Raw genomic sequence first — 13,575 nt, forward strand, 5'->3', positions numbered from 1 at the left:
GTGATGGAGAACAATTGTCTATAAAACTTTGAGGCAAGCTATGCTTTATAAAAAAGGCAATGCCAGAGTCCAGTCCATACTCAGCTCTCTGCATACAGAAATCAGCATTTGAATACACAGTGCAGGTCACTGTCACTCCAGCACAGGAGGATGGTTAGGAATATAAAGAGTTCAGTGTCAACCAGGGCCTCATCATGGTGTCTTACAAATGATCCTATAGTCTAATATAGGCGGAAATATATGCAGTTACTTCATTTTCCTTACTGAAAGATATTGTCTTTAGTGTTCCAAGTAGAGGCTGAGATAGATGTTAGTCTGTTATTAACCGGTGAGGAAATTGAGCTCAGCGTATGTGATGTGTAACATCACTACCCAGGACAGCTGCAGACAAAGTAGTTGACTAGAAACCACCAGATTGAACTGTACACTTTTTACTTTTCTGACTCTTACGTCGTCATATGTTCCCTGAAGTGAGCCTGCATAGGCACCTAAGAATGGCAAATGCTGCCCATCGCTGAATTTCTTAAAGCTTATGGCCGAATCATCACCAAGACAAAGTGCTTTCATTAAAAAAAAAAAAGTACTCCTGAAGTTTTCATAGATTCTTTTAATTTTTAGTTTTACTAAGCTGCACCTTAACAAGCAGAAGCCAGCCCAAAATAGCCCAAGTTAGGCTCACAGCCAGGGAAAGAAATGGGTTGGCTTCTGTGTTATTTTTGCCTTAACGTTTGGGCCCTGGCTGTATGATTTGAACAGTCTGGTCTGATAGACTTGTGTCCTCGGCAGCTCATTCAAGGGAGCTCATTTCTGCTGCTGACTTTTCAGGGAAGCCCTTGATCAAAGCTGGTTTCAGCCCGTATCTCGTGCGATGCCTGCCCTTGAATTTCTTAAGCTCTGTCTGAGCTCATAACTATTGTCTCAGCCTTGTTCCATAATTAAATCCATGGGCCAAGATGAGAGTGAATATAAGTGTGACTGAAGCATTGGTGATTGCCCAGCAGAACAGGCACTGCCGGTAACAATGCTAGACTCCTGCTGGGGCCTCCAAATATTTGATATATTTAGAAAAACGGGCAACTGCATTAATTCTTGACATTCTCACATCTGGGAATCATAAACCGTGTCAGAGGAATGTGCTCACCTGTGTAGACTTAAAGTCATATTTGCATGTTTCTGAAAGGGCGTGGACCTTAGCAGATCGTCTTCCCACTTCTGTCCCGGCCAGACATGCCATTGCTTACTCCCACTCTGAAGAACTCAGCTTGCAAGCGGCTGCAGTGGACGGGTAGAAGGCTAGAGTGCTGAAGGTGCATTCCCGTCTTTCCTGCTTAGTCAGGGTCATGACCTTAGGTGACACTTCTTATTCTTAGCATTTACCTTGCTGTGTTGATATAAATACAGGCGAGAAATATACTGAGTGTCTTGGCTCACAGGCTTGAAGTTTCACCAATAAGGATAATTTTCTACTATGAAGAGAATCCATGCTTTCATGCTCATAACTATGCGCTGGGAATATATTCTTTTTTTCACTCCATGGTAGCTTTCTTTCAGTGACAGGTTTTAGGGCAGTTAGTTTGCTTAGTAGGAATGAGGAGGAAATAAAAGAAATAAGAAAGGGCAAGTGCGGTTGCCATGAGATAAACTCCTGAGAGCACCTTTCTGTAGAATTCAGTATCTCATAGATCCCGAGGAACTGAGTACCTGATAGTAACAGTATTTGTATCACTTGTTTCGAGAGCAGATTCAAGTATGCTCACAGGAAAACACCTGTTTCGACACTTTGTATGGGATAAGTGCAAACACATGGGGAGCCTGTGTGGGAGTGGAATACACAAGAGTGTTTTGGCTAGCATCCTACAGGGTGTGGAACTCCAGCTACTGCTGCCACCCCGCTGATGCTCACCCTGTGGGATAGAAGCACGGCTGACCTGCAAACCCCTAACTCTTAGTACTGTAGCAGTTACACAGGAAGTGTTGTTTAAGGGAGCCATCTTGGATCCTTTTCATGGCACTCTGGCAAGCAAAAACTGGGTATTATCCATTGAAGACGAGGCAGAGTTGGCTAATGGATGCTGGTGAGCAAAGGAGGCAACTGGAAGCCAGTTAGCTAAGATGTTTTAAGAGGTAGGCTAGCTTTTCAGGACAGCCTGGAAGAGAGTGTCTGAGGCTATGTACGTTTGGAGTTTTAAAGGAGCCGTGCTCCACACTTTAGGGCCCTGATCGGTAGCCTGCTTGTGCTTCATAGGGCGCTGACATGTACTCACAGATAAGGCTAATTCTCAAACTGGATTCACAGTTTAGCAAATGGCATATCGTTTTTTTTTTTTTTCTGTCTCTACTTCCTCTCCTATATATTCTTGTTCTTTACCTGAGTCACAGTTACAGTTTTTTTTTTAGTTGAAAGTCATTATTTTCCTTTTATTTCTAGTATACTCTTGCATTATTCATATTAGTAGATTATAGATTCTAAATGACATTGTTTGATGTGCATGGTTCTTGCTAAGAATGTTGTTTTCAAATAAAGATAATTATGCAAGCAAATTAGTTTAAAATCTGCTTATATAAATCAGATAGTTGTAAAAGCTGTGTCTTACTGTTGTATTTACCCATTAATACTCTGAATGAGCTAGTATTTTATGTCTTCAAAATAGAGCTCATTTTTGGCATAAAGGTCTATTTACCATAACTCATCTCAAATACTAATAGTTCACAGTGACAGTTTACCTGTGTATTGTATTGACTGGAAGAAACACTAATTTTAAAAATTTCACAAGTCTACATTACAGATTTCCTAGAATAGTTATCTTATGTTGATATATATTTAAGACATAGTGTCCAAAATCTGTAACAGTTGAATTTGAGAACTTAAAGTAAATGGTAAAGGGTCTGGCAAGTGATATAGAAGGAACGATATTTAAGATTCTTTTCATTTTAAGCAAATGTGTTTAGCCCTTCAGTCTTAAAAAGTTGGCATCCCACTGCATCATTAGCATTCTCTGCTGCCTTATGGTCTTATGTACACACTGGGTGTAGGTTTTAGTATATTTGTTAGGAATATTTAATGCTTAACATTTAATCAAACATCTCGTGTTTGAATTTATTGCTAGCCTATTTTATTTATATGAAACAATTACTTTTTTGTTTCTAGTGAATGACATACAGTAGTCTAAAAGTGTTTACAAATAAATACATTAATTTTACCATTTTAGCTCACCATTTGTCTCAGCGTGGTTTTGTTATTGCTTTAGTTAGAAGGGATTGAAGTATGTAAGTGCAATAATGCAAAGTAAAATTGATTTGTTAAATTTAAAGTCAGATAATCTCATTATGTAAGAAGCCTTCTTCCTTCTTCCTGATGTCAGGGTTCGTCCACTTATCTTCTACCTGGTGCAGTGATACAGCGTTTTGAAATGTTAAAACTACATTCAAGTCGGAATGTGGACTTACTGAAGTAGGGTTGTTAAAGAAAAATAGAGGCTTGGCACAACATCTGTGTACAGACGCTATTTGCTGTGCAAGCTTGGAGATCCAAACTAACCCCCAGAACTTACAAACAGGTGGAAGGACAGACTTCACAGCCATGTCCTCTGCCCTCCTTGTGTGTGCCATGGTACTTGTGCTTCCACCTCTCTCTCTCTCTCTCTCTCTCTCACACACACACACACACACACACAAACACACACACACACATCTCTAAAAATAGAAATTGAGATTCTTTATCCTTTCCCTTTATCAAAATCCCAATTTCTTCTAAATAAAAAATGCTAATTGCTTAAGTGATAGCTGACTCTATTGTAATATTGGTTTTATCTTATTTTATGACAATATCTCATCCTTGTTGACTTATCAGACATAGTTCAACTTGCCCTCCCTCAAACAAACAGCTTCATTTCATGTTTTGTTAAATGTATATATTGGAAATGAGAAAAGGGGTTAACTTTGGTTTAAAAAGATTCTTTTAAATACTCACTAAATTACTTGAGTTTTTATATACCAACTAAATGGAATATTACTAGATTTTAGTTGGTCTGACTTTGAAGTTGATACTCAAAGTGAAGAAGCACTCAAATATACCCTGCTATGATGTGATGGAATCTTTTTACATCTATATCAAAATGTTCAAAGCAAGTCTAGAGTACAGTGTGTAGTTAACTTGCTCCTAATTTTAAAAAGTGAGATTGCCTTTTATCCCAGTCATTTTTATTTGATATTTATTAGATATTATTAGCATCTTTTCACTGTTTGTACTTAGTTTCTGAGTTTCATCCAGCTTACGAAAAGCAGAGGAGTCACCTAAGATCTGTCTCCTACGGGACCTAGAGATTCATAGTAAGCAGCTCAGTGTCAGCTCCTCCAGCTGACTTGTGGGACTTGAAGAGCTGTGTGTCCTGGGTACCCATGCTCTCTGCACCTCCATGGAAAGTGCAGCGTCCTGGGGGCACAGGTAGGCAGCAGGGTCTTGGACATCCCCCAGTGAACTGACACTTGCCTTACCCCTCTGGTTTTCTTAGTTCTGTCTCTTGCTCTTCTCAAGCTTGTACATTCCTGGAATACCTTGCCTCTTTCCTATCAAATTCTTTTCTTGATCAGATTCCTCACTCTCCCTCATTCGGTTCTGATTGAAAGTGATGTATTTGATGAAATATGTGTCAGGCAATTAGAAAATAATTATTTTTCTCAAATAGTTTTTTCAAAAAAAAAAAAACTAATTGAGTTTAATCTCTGTGTCTTCCTATTTTCTCTTCCAATTCCAGACAGCTTTGCCTTTCTACCTCTTGCCTGTGGACCAGCTTCCTGGGATCTTTTTTTTTTTTTTTCCACATTTATAAATACATTTGACGTGAAGGTTGCAATGACAGGGTATAGTAACCTTATTCCACTTTTGGAATTTTAACATTAGTTACAGCAGGCATGCTATAACATGTGTCCCTCACTTTTCTTTCTAGAACTAGATCTCCATCCCCTGTCATCATGTTTTGGCTTTCTGTGGGATGCGTGAATGGCTGCCCCCATGCGTTTTGTTGCACTTCTCCATTGCTTCCTGTGTTCTGGTGGGAACCTTGGTGATCCTTCTCAATTGCTACCTGAGCTCTGTGCTGGTTGCTGCTCTTCTCCCGGGGCCTTGTGCTGGCTGGTCATGTCTCTACCTCCTTGGCACTGCCCCTTGGCAGAACCATGGTCCCTGGATGGCTGCCTCTAAACCTTTGTGAGGGTGGGGAATATTCCTCCCCCTGCTGCTACAATTGAGCTCTGTGCTGGGTACCACAGAGCCCTCTTCACTTGCTTTCAGTTGCTAAGGCATCCCGAGCTTTGGCTGTGGCTCAGTGGTCCTGCTGTCCGAACCCCGAAACTTTCCTAGCCTCCACACTCAGTGGTAGCAGCAGGTGTTGGGATTTCTCCAACTCCTAAGGCCTTGGGAGGAAGAGAGTGGCTGTTGACATAGACCTCAAGAGTTTTCAGAGTGCGCCAGGCAACTTCTCCGGAAGATATGTAAAGGTAAGATTCCGATTTATCTAGGAAGCAATTTCAGAAGCATAGAAAACGAAACCTCTCGTTTCGGGTTAATGTAAATGGAATTTAGTAGCGAAAACTTGGAGAATTATGAAAACACAGATAAAACTTGGCCTGCACAGGGACACACTACTTACTGCAGACTCTTCTTGGGGACGGCTGGTTCTATGTGAGCTTTTACATTTCTATTCTGTTTTACACTTATATTAAATTTTGGTATTAGACAGATTTTAAAGTATTTTGCTCCGTGATTTGAATTTTGTTGTTCCATCTTACAATCCTCATTGTTTATTTAGCAAGATTGGTTTTTTTGTGATTTAAAACGGTCAAAAATAAAATAACAATTTTTTTTTTATTTTACGAAAATGCCTACATTTTAGTTATCTCCCCGTGAATATTTAAAACCAGAAAACTACTAAACTAGTGTGTCCTTCCCTTCCTCTAACTGGGAACCAGAGGTGCGCCTCGGTGTGGTGGGGCGAGGGCACATGCTTGTCCTGCGTTGAGTTGCTGCCACTCATCCAAGAACTCTCAGCGTAGCTGCCTCTTCCCCCTCCTTCTTTGCTCCTCTCCCCCTTTCTTCCCCCATCCCTTGTACTTTTTAGAAGATGGTCTTGCACTACAACACAGATGGCTCTGACACTGACTATTACAGTGCAACAAGCCCCTTAGTGACCTGCTGTCTCTCAGTCTCTAGTCCTGGAATTACAAGTGGGAGCCACAACACGGGCCTATTTGCAGTTTTTTTTTTAATGGAACCATGCCCCTGTGTCTGCGTGAAGAATCTGTGTTGCAGGCTTTTGTTCTGTTTCTGAGTTGTGGGAAGGAGGCAGTGCAAACCGTGTGTGTAGAAGTACAGCACCGTGCCAGTTTTAAACACATTTCTAACTTATTCTTCATCCTACTCATCACAGGCACTAACCTGTGAACCAGCTTCCTGATTTCGGCCTTACTATCAATTGACAACGTTTTTTTACCCTCTTTGATTTTTAAGTATAAATTTAATATTTTAATCAATATTCTATAGTTGAAATGAAGACTCCTATTTCCAAAACCAAATCAACCTAAAGTTTGTACTAAGATTAAAATATATGCTTACCAGTAACTTTAGAAACTGAAAATATATTGGATAGTATATATTTCTATTCTCTTCTATGTTGTATTCCCTCTAGAACATGAAGAATAACTAAACAGGATGTTTTGAAGTCTTCATAGTGGATTAAAATGCATTTTTTGGCTTCTTATGCAAAAACACAAAAGTAGCATTTTATTGTTTTTATTTTAATGGCTATAATGAGCTTGCAGTTTAAAAAAATTGCAACTCATATACTCATTTAAAAAAATAACTTGATGTGGAGTCCAAGGCTAGGAGTTTGCATTATGGTTAAGTGTGCCTTGAGTGTGTATTTTTCCAGAAACTTATTTTCTCTTGGGATGAGGAATGAAATGAATATAAAAATTGTGAATGCCTAGAAATAATGAATAAAGTTATAAATTAATTACAAATCATAATTATTTCAAAAAGAATATGAATTCCTTGTTCATAGTAAGTCTTGGGTGCATGTGCTTATTCTCAAAATAAGGCCCAAACCCCAGTTAGAGCGCCTCTGCCTCACTCAGCTCAGCTTGACGCTTACGGCTGTTCATTTCCTGTTTTCTCTCCTCTGGAGCAGAGACCTCCACACAGAGGAGGAGAGTGGGCAGAATATTTAAAGTAGGTATTGAATTAAGCAAATACAAAGTTCTTATTTTTCTTTACTTAATAAAGAAGTCAAAATCTACAAGCTTTGTTAGACAAGCCCATGTAGAAAAGAAATAAAAGAACAGACCTGTGCTTCGTCAAAGCAACTGAGATCAAACATAAGGAAGGGAAGTGACCAGGTGCTGACATTTTTGATACTTTAGAGTCCTGCTGCTCAAAATTAAACTGTTCCTATTTATTATTCATTTTTATGTGAAACGTAAAGCCTGTTGGTTAGACTTACAGAATTAAAATATTTTAGTTAATTTTCATACATTATTAATGGTCTACCTTAGAATCACATCTTATTTTTTTTTTCTAGGAAATTTAAGATAGGGATGAGAGGGAGACAAGAGATGAGTAGGGAAGAGGGTAATGAGAGTACAGTTCCTACCTGTGTGACAGTGTCAAATAAAATTAATCATTAAACAGGAGACACGTAATAAACTGTCATTACTGCATCATGAGGATGAGGAAAGAGGCTTTGTGAAGTTGAGTAGCCCACCATGGTCTTCACTCCAGGCCTCACTGGCACCAGAAAGTGTATCTACGGAAGCTGTCTCTGGATCCCTGCTCTTTAAACATCCTTGGCATCCAATGCTGGCCTCTGTCCTCATCTTTGGGATAGCTCAGTGCCATCAAGGGAAATCAACGTTGTCCCCATCCAGTGCACTCTAGGCTGTTATTCGATACCTGGTTTTGTGACCTTGGGATGTTTACTTACAGTCTTCTGTCAGCTGTAGTCTCACTCTCTCTAAAATTTGAATAGTATTATCTCCTTGTCAGAGTTTTTATGAAGATTTAATTTAATGAGACAGTTTGTGCCAGCACTTAGCACAACGGCTAGCATACAGAAAATGGTGAAATTGTAGATTTTACTATGTAATTTTCCCAAGGTCACACAGCTAGAAAATGGTTGAGTCACAACTCAAACACAAGTCTCTCAGAATAAAAAAAGTAAGTAAAACTAGAAAAGATACATACATTCACATGCACACAGAGCATGCTGCAGAAACTATGAAAAAAAAAAAAAGGTCATATTCCTCTGGACTCTAGTCTTCCCTCTCACCTAACCATATAAATATATACATGTACATATATATGTATGTATACATGTTGTTCCAAACACTGGAGTGGCCCAGGTAGTGAGAGGAGTGCTGACTGGTTATCCAGGTGGTAGAATATTCTTTCCATCTTTATTCTGAAGCAGAACCCAAACTAGCACTGAGGACTCATCCTGAAGAGAGGAATCAAAGTTAAAATGTCAGGGCTTTGCTTTGAAAGCTGGGTAGCCATGGATTCAAGGTACTGGGTTGGTTTGGGTTGGTTTGGTTTTCAGTGAAGTCCTTCCGCTCCTTGATGCCCCTTACTATGAAAAGTTTGAGGCCAGGGATGTTTATGTATTGACTTATAATCTCAGCACGATGTCTAGGAAAAATGATCATTCAACATATGTTTAATGAAATTAAAAGAAATATATTGCAGAACTGGGTAAGAAGACGCACTTCAGGGTCTAATGGTACCAAAGTGATTAGAACACAAGGCTCTGGTGTAGTAGATGTGGGGACCCAAGACTCAGTCGAAATGAAAGGGCAAATTATGGCAGGAGCTGCAGGTTGGGGAACTGTGTGTTTGTATTTTCTAATGTGGAAGACCTGAAATGTGCAGTGCAGCTGTTAGCACAGGAGTAAAGTGTTCCTAACCGCTCATGACACACAACATGCTGAAAGACTGGAGAGGTAAAGGGACCCATCTACATTTTGTTTTGTTTTGTTTTATGCTGAAAAGTATTTCTGGAATTAGAAGCACAACTTGATGCCAGAGTATCGGGGGCAAAACTATTAGGAATATATCATCGGTGGTTGTCTTTAGGGAGATAGTCTCAAAAATACGTGTGTTTTCACGCAAAATACCGTGCTAATATAACGCTAAAGGCTGAGCTACTTGCAGGGCATTAGTACAATGCTTTGATGTTTGTTTCGTATTAAAACCCTTACTGCTCTTTTGATGTTTAGTCACACATACAGTAAGGTAAAGGCATCTCTCATCCTTTATTAAAACCAGAACACTTAAAAGAACAAAGGAACATGAAACATGTTAAAGCAGACACTGGGCGTTGATACTTCTAAAACCACAAGGCAAATAGCTATGCTCCATTGGGCCGCTTACCTTCCCCCCGGGCTCTAATCACACACTTTATGATTAGCAGCTGTGGCCAGATACGAAGGGGTAAGGAGTAGCACTGTATACCCGCTGCTTTGGGAGTGATTTCAGTTCCATGTAGGAGGCATTTTAGTGTCTAAGCTACATGCATTCGCTCCTTGTATCTAAACCCTAGGAAGTGTATGCTGTCACCCAAAAAGAGCGTGTTTAGAAAATATCAGATGAAAGTCAAAATCAAACCACATGAGCAAATGTTCCCCAAACATTTGTATCTTAATTTGAGAAAGAACCATATGTTGCTGCAGTACTTCAGGAAGATTTAGATAGTGCTGAACTTTCCAGCATATCGTCAGGACAAACTTAAATTCAGTGCACATGTCAAAATATTTTGCTGTGAAAACATACATGGACATGAAGGTAAACAAAGGATTGAATGTGAATGGGGCAAAACTAAAACCAACACATGCACCTCCCTGGGGGCCATTATTGTTTTCACATGTGACTGTGTACGGGCCCCTCTGTTTTTCTTTCTGGCTCTGATGTTTGAATTACGTAGTTTTGCCAAGTGGAAAGGTTGTTTTACCTCCCTTATCCCTGGTGTGTTTTCTTTTTCGCTTTGTTCCTGACTCTCTAGTTCCTGCTTTTAGCTTTTGTTGGCAGCTTGCTGCTTGTGTTTTAATTAGGTGGTAATTTGGGGATGTTATTGAAGTAGTACAAGTTAACTAATAAAAATGAAACCTATCATAAAATTCTTCCACATGAAAAACTCTAAGATATATAAGGTGCAAGCTTCCCCCTCTAAAATTTTTTGTCACTGAATGCATTCATGGCAGTTCAATTTGCTTTATGTCGATGTTTTATAAATATAAGATAACATGGTATGAATGAAACCAGTGAGGTCTCTCCCTAAGGAGAATTTTGTCATGAGAAGAATAAGTTTGAGTGCTAAGGATGAAAGTATTATAAAGTGAATATAAACATTTAAAGTGTATGAGATAAATTATAGACACTTTATGCCATTTCTAACAGAAGTAGAAATGTTCTATCTTAGCCTTATGGTTAAGACTATCAGTTCCAGCCAGGCATGGGGCCGCACGCTTTTAATCCCAGCACTCAGAAGCAGAGGCAGGTGGATCTCTGTGAGTTCGAGGTCAGCCTGGTCTACAAAGAGGACAACCAGGGCTACACAGAGAAACCCTGTCTCGAAAAACCAAAAATAGAAAAAAGAATAATAACAGTTGCAGAGCCAGAGCAGCCTGGAAAGCCTAGGTTTACCATGTGACGGCTGTGCTACTTTGGGAAGTTACCTGATTGTGGTACACTGGAGAACACCAGATTTTTAGAGTTTCAGCCTCTGTAGTGGGTGTAATATTAGATGATTAGGATTCTCTGAGGATTAAACAGAACCTTGAATCACATCAAGCCATGCCTGGGCCACACCGAATACCGAGGAAGTCATTGTTCTGCTTTAGCTCCTTTTTTAATAAGAGAGAACTGAGTCCGAAATGAAAAGCAGAACATAATAAGAACCCAGTCAGTCTAGACATCAACAGGGTCAGATCCATGTAGTACCATGAGCTCACAGTCATGGAGTGGGGGTGGGGGAGGTGCGGGGGGTGGGGGTTAGTGAGGGAAGAGAGCTAAGCCAGAGACAAAAATCACACCAAGTCCTTGGCAGCGGTTGTTGTTTATATAGTGTGCCTGTGGAAAATGTTACCGTCCCCCCACCGAGCCTACTCAAGGTCAGTCCTGCATGCTTACATCATATGCTTGGGCTTTGTACTATGGTTACCTTCTTATAGCCCTAAATATTCAGGTATTTCACATATCACAAGCCAGGTGCGCTAATTTTGGAACATTGCTTACTTATTTTCTCCTTATTATCCTATTTTTCCTGTGAAGCTCTCTTTTTACAGTGACTGCCGCACTAACCACATGTACAGTGATACCAACATTTTTCATGGAGTAACTCGAGTGTTGGTTTCTTGTTAGATCTCCTGATGGCTATTTTCGGCTTAGGAAAACATGGCTCTGCAGTTGTATTTTGACATTTGCCTAGGCTATTTGAAGCCAACGTTACCATCTACTTGAGAAAGTGTAGGTAGGCCAGAAAGGAGGTCAGAGAATCTCCACTGAAAACCCTGACTTAGCGAGAGCTTCCCACACTGTCGTGTTTTTTGAGCCTGCAGCAGGAAACCCTCCTGCCTACCTGGTGCACTGGTTGTGGTAAATGGTCGTCCAGACTTTACAGAGGCTTTTGTTTGATCTGTCTAACCATTTTTATTTTGCATTTTCAAAGTCTGATAGTGAAAGGTTGAGCTTGTTTCTCATATGTAGGTGTAACTTTGTAATTATCCTAACATGTTTGCAAACATTTCACAAACTCAAATAACAAAAAAACAGTATTAACTTTAATCATATGCTGATAAGATTGCATTATTGGAAACAGATCCTTTTAAAGGGGCAGCTCAGCCCAGAGGTAGTTGATTTAGAACAATTCTCAAACAAAGATTATTTTAAAAATATTTTTATTGAGGTCAAAGTAACATTTTTTAAAAAATCACCATCAAAATTTTGAAGCCGGGCTTAGTGGCACAGGCCTGTAATACCAACTATACATAGGAGAGTGAAGCAGGATGGGAAATTTAAAGCCTGTTAGGGCTATCGAGTAGATTCGCCAACCTGATCAGCTTAGCCAGAAGTCTTGTCTCAAAATTAAAATGAAAATAATAGTTTAAGTGTTGAGGTTAGACTGTGGTATAGCAATTGCCTAGTATACAAAAGACCTAGAGCCCCCTACACACATAACCCCAAAAGAGCCAAGCCGAAGGAAACTGATAACCACAGACCTGATTATTTTAAAACTAATACTATCTTAGTATTAGTTATAATATTTTTATAATTCTTCAAATTGGATTGAAATTATCCTTTTAGTAATATATAAATTATAAATTTTCTATTTTAAAGTTACATTGCATTTAGGTTTTCGATAGGTATTTTCTGCTAGGAGTTCATATATGCTGATTCATTTGGAGATGGGTTAGTTTCTACTGAAGGTTTTTTAATATACTTGGAGTTTTCAAAGGAATTCAAGAACCTTACACTGAAGGAGACTGGAAGTCAAGTAAGGAGACAGCAAGCAAAGCCTGGACGTTGAGTGGTTTACCAACTTTCTAAGGCAACTTGGAGCTCCCCCATCTTGCTTCCTCAAGCTGCATGGAGTTAATGAAGGAGCTGCCCTGGGCCTCCTCATCTTCCTGAAAGCAGTGCACAGTGAACAGAGGCTTACAAGAGGGTCTCAGCGAGTCTTCTCCCTCAGTCTTACCATTTCTTATGAACATTAAAATGGAAATATAATTATCTTTTAGAATTGTTAATTTAAAATCTCAACCTGTCTAGAGTAAGGGAAAAGAGTTCAAACTCTTGTTTTCCATTTAGCTAAGTTATCTATGTTAAAAAGGCAGGTGATAGTTAAAATTTGGTCCTAAAGAATTTCACATGGACTTCCCAAGTGAGAAAGTAATGTAATGGGAGGAAGGTAGGGTGCAGAAGACGGAACCGTCTGCTCCTTAGGGAGAAAATGTATTTTTAGCCAACAGCAGAGAATGTCGAATGTACCAGATCGACAAAGAGCTTCCTGGAGTGGCGGGGTATGCCAAGTATGTGCTCATGAGCGAATAAGTATATGAGTAAAAACTTACCTGGGCGAATAAATACATGACTGAATTTAGTAAGTTGTGTGTTCTTAAGCTTCTTTATTATTTTCAGGAGAAGTACTCAGCTTCAAGTGCTGCAGAATTTACTGAAAGATGTTAAATGAGTTTCCTTCTTTCTGTGTGGCTGTTTTAGTTCCTGTCATAGGGCCAGAGCTGTTCAGTTGATGTTGCTTCTGTAGGTTGGGTTATATCCTACAGCTGGGGTTTTAGAATAGGACAAGGGAACACAGAGCCTATGGCAGTCAGTTCAAGTGATCACATCCCAAGAAACAAAGCTAACAACAAGTAGAAGTGTATTAAGGAAATTGCAGTGGTTTATAAGAAAACAGAGTGTTTTACTTGTCTCATTTGGTTTTCATGGTAATTGTTAGTAAAGAAATAACAAGAGCAGTATTTTTTTAAATTTTATTTTGTTAATTTATTCATATTACATCTCAATGATTA

At 39.4% G+C, this 13,575-nt stretch overlaps 1 protein-coding gene across 29 annotated transcripts in view; it reads left to right on the forward strand.

The window, feature by feature from the left end:
* MBNL1 (muscleblind like splicing regulator 1) overlaps positions 1-13,575 on the forward strand; it is a 178,069-nt gene that overhangs the window by 82,032 nt on the left and 82,462 nt on the right. The window contains exons 2-3 of one of the 29 annotated variants that reach the window (XM_084768884.1): positions 4,755-4,860; positions 4,947-5,496. The exons of 27 other annotated variants lie outside the window; for them this stretch is intronic. The gene's annotated coding sequence lies outside the window, so the exon portion shown is untranslated. Of the gene's footprint in view, positions 1-4,754; positions 5,497-13,575 lie in introns of all 29 variants that reach the window. One more of the 29 variants, XM_084768883.1, reaches the window with a different exon arrangement.

This window comes from Acomys minous, assembly GCF_964271855.1.
Source record: "Acomys minous genome assembly, chromosome: 19".
Classification (NCBI taxonomy): domain Eukaryota; kingdom Metazoa; phylum Chordata; class Mammalia; order Rodentia; family Muridae; genus Acomys; species Acomys minous.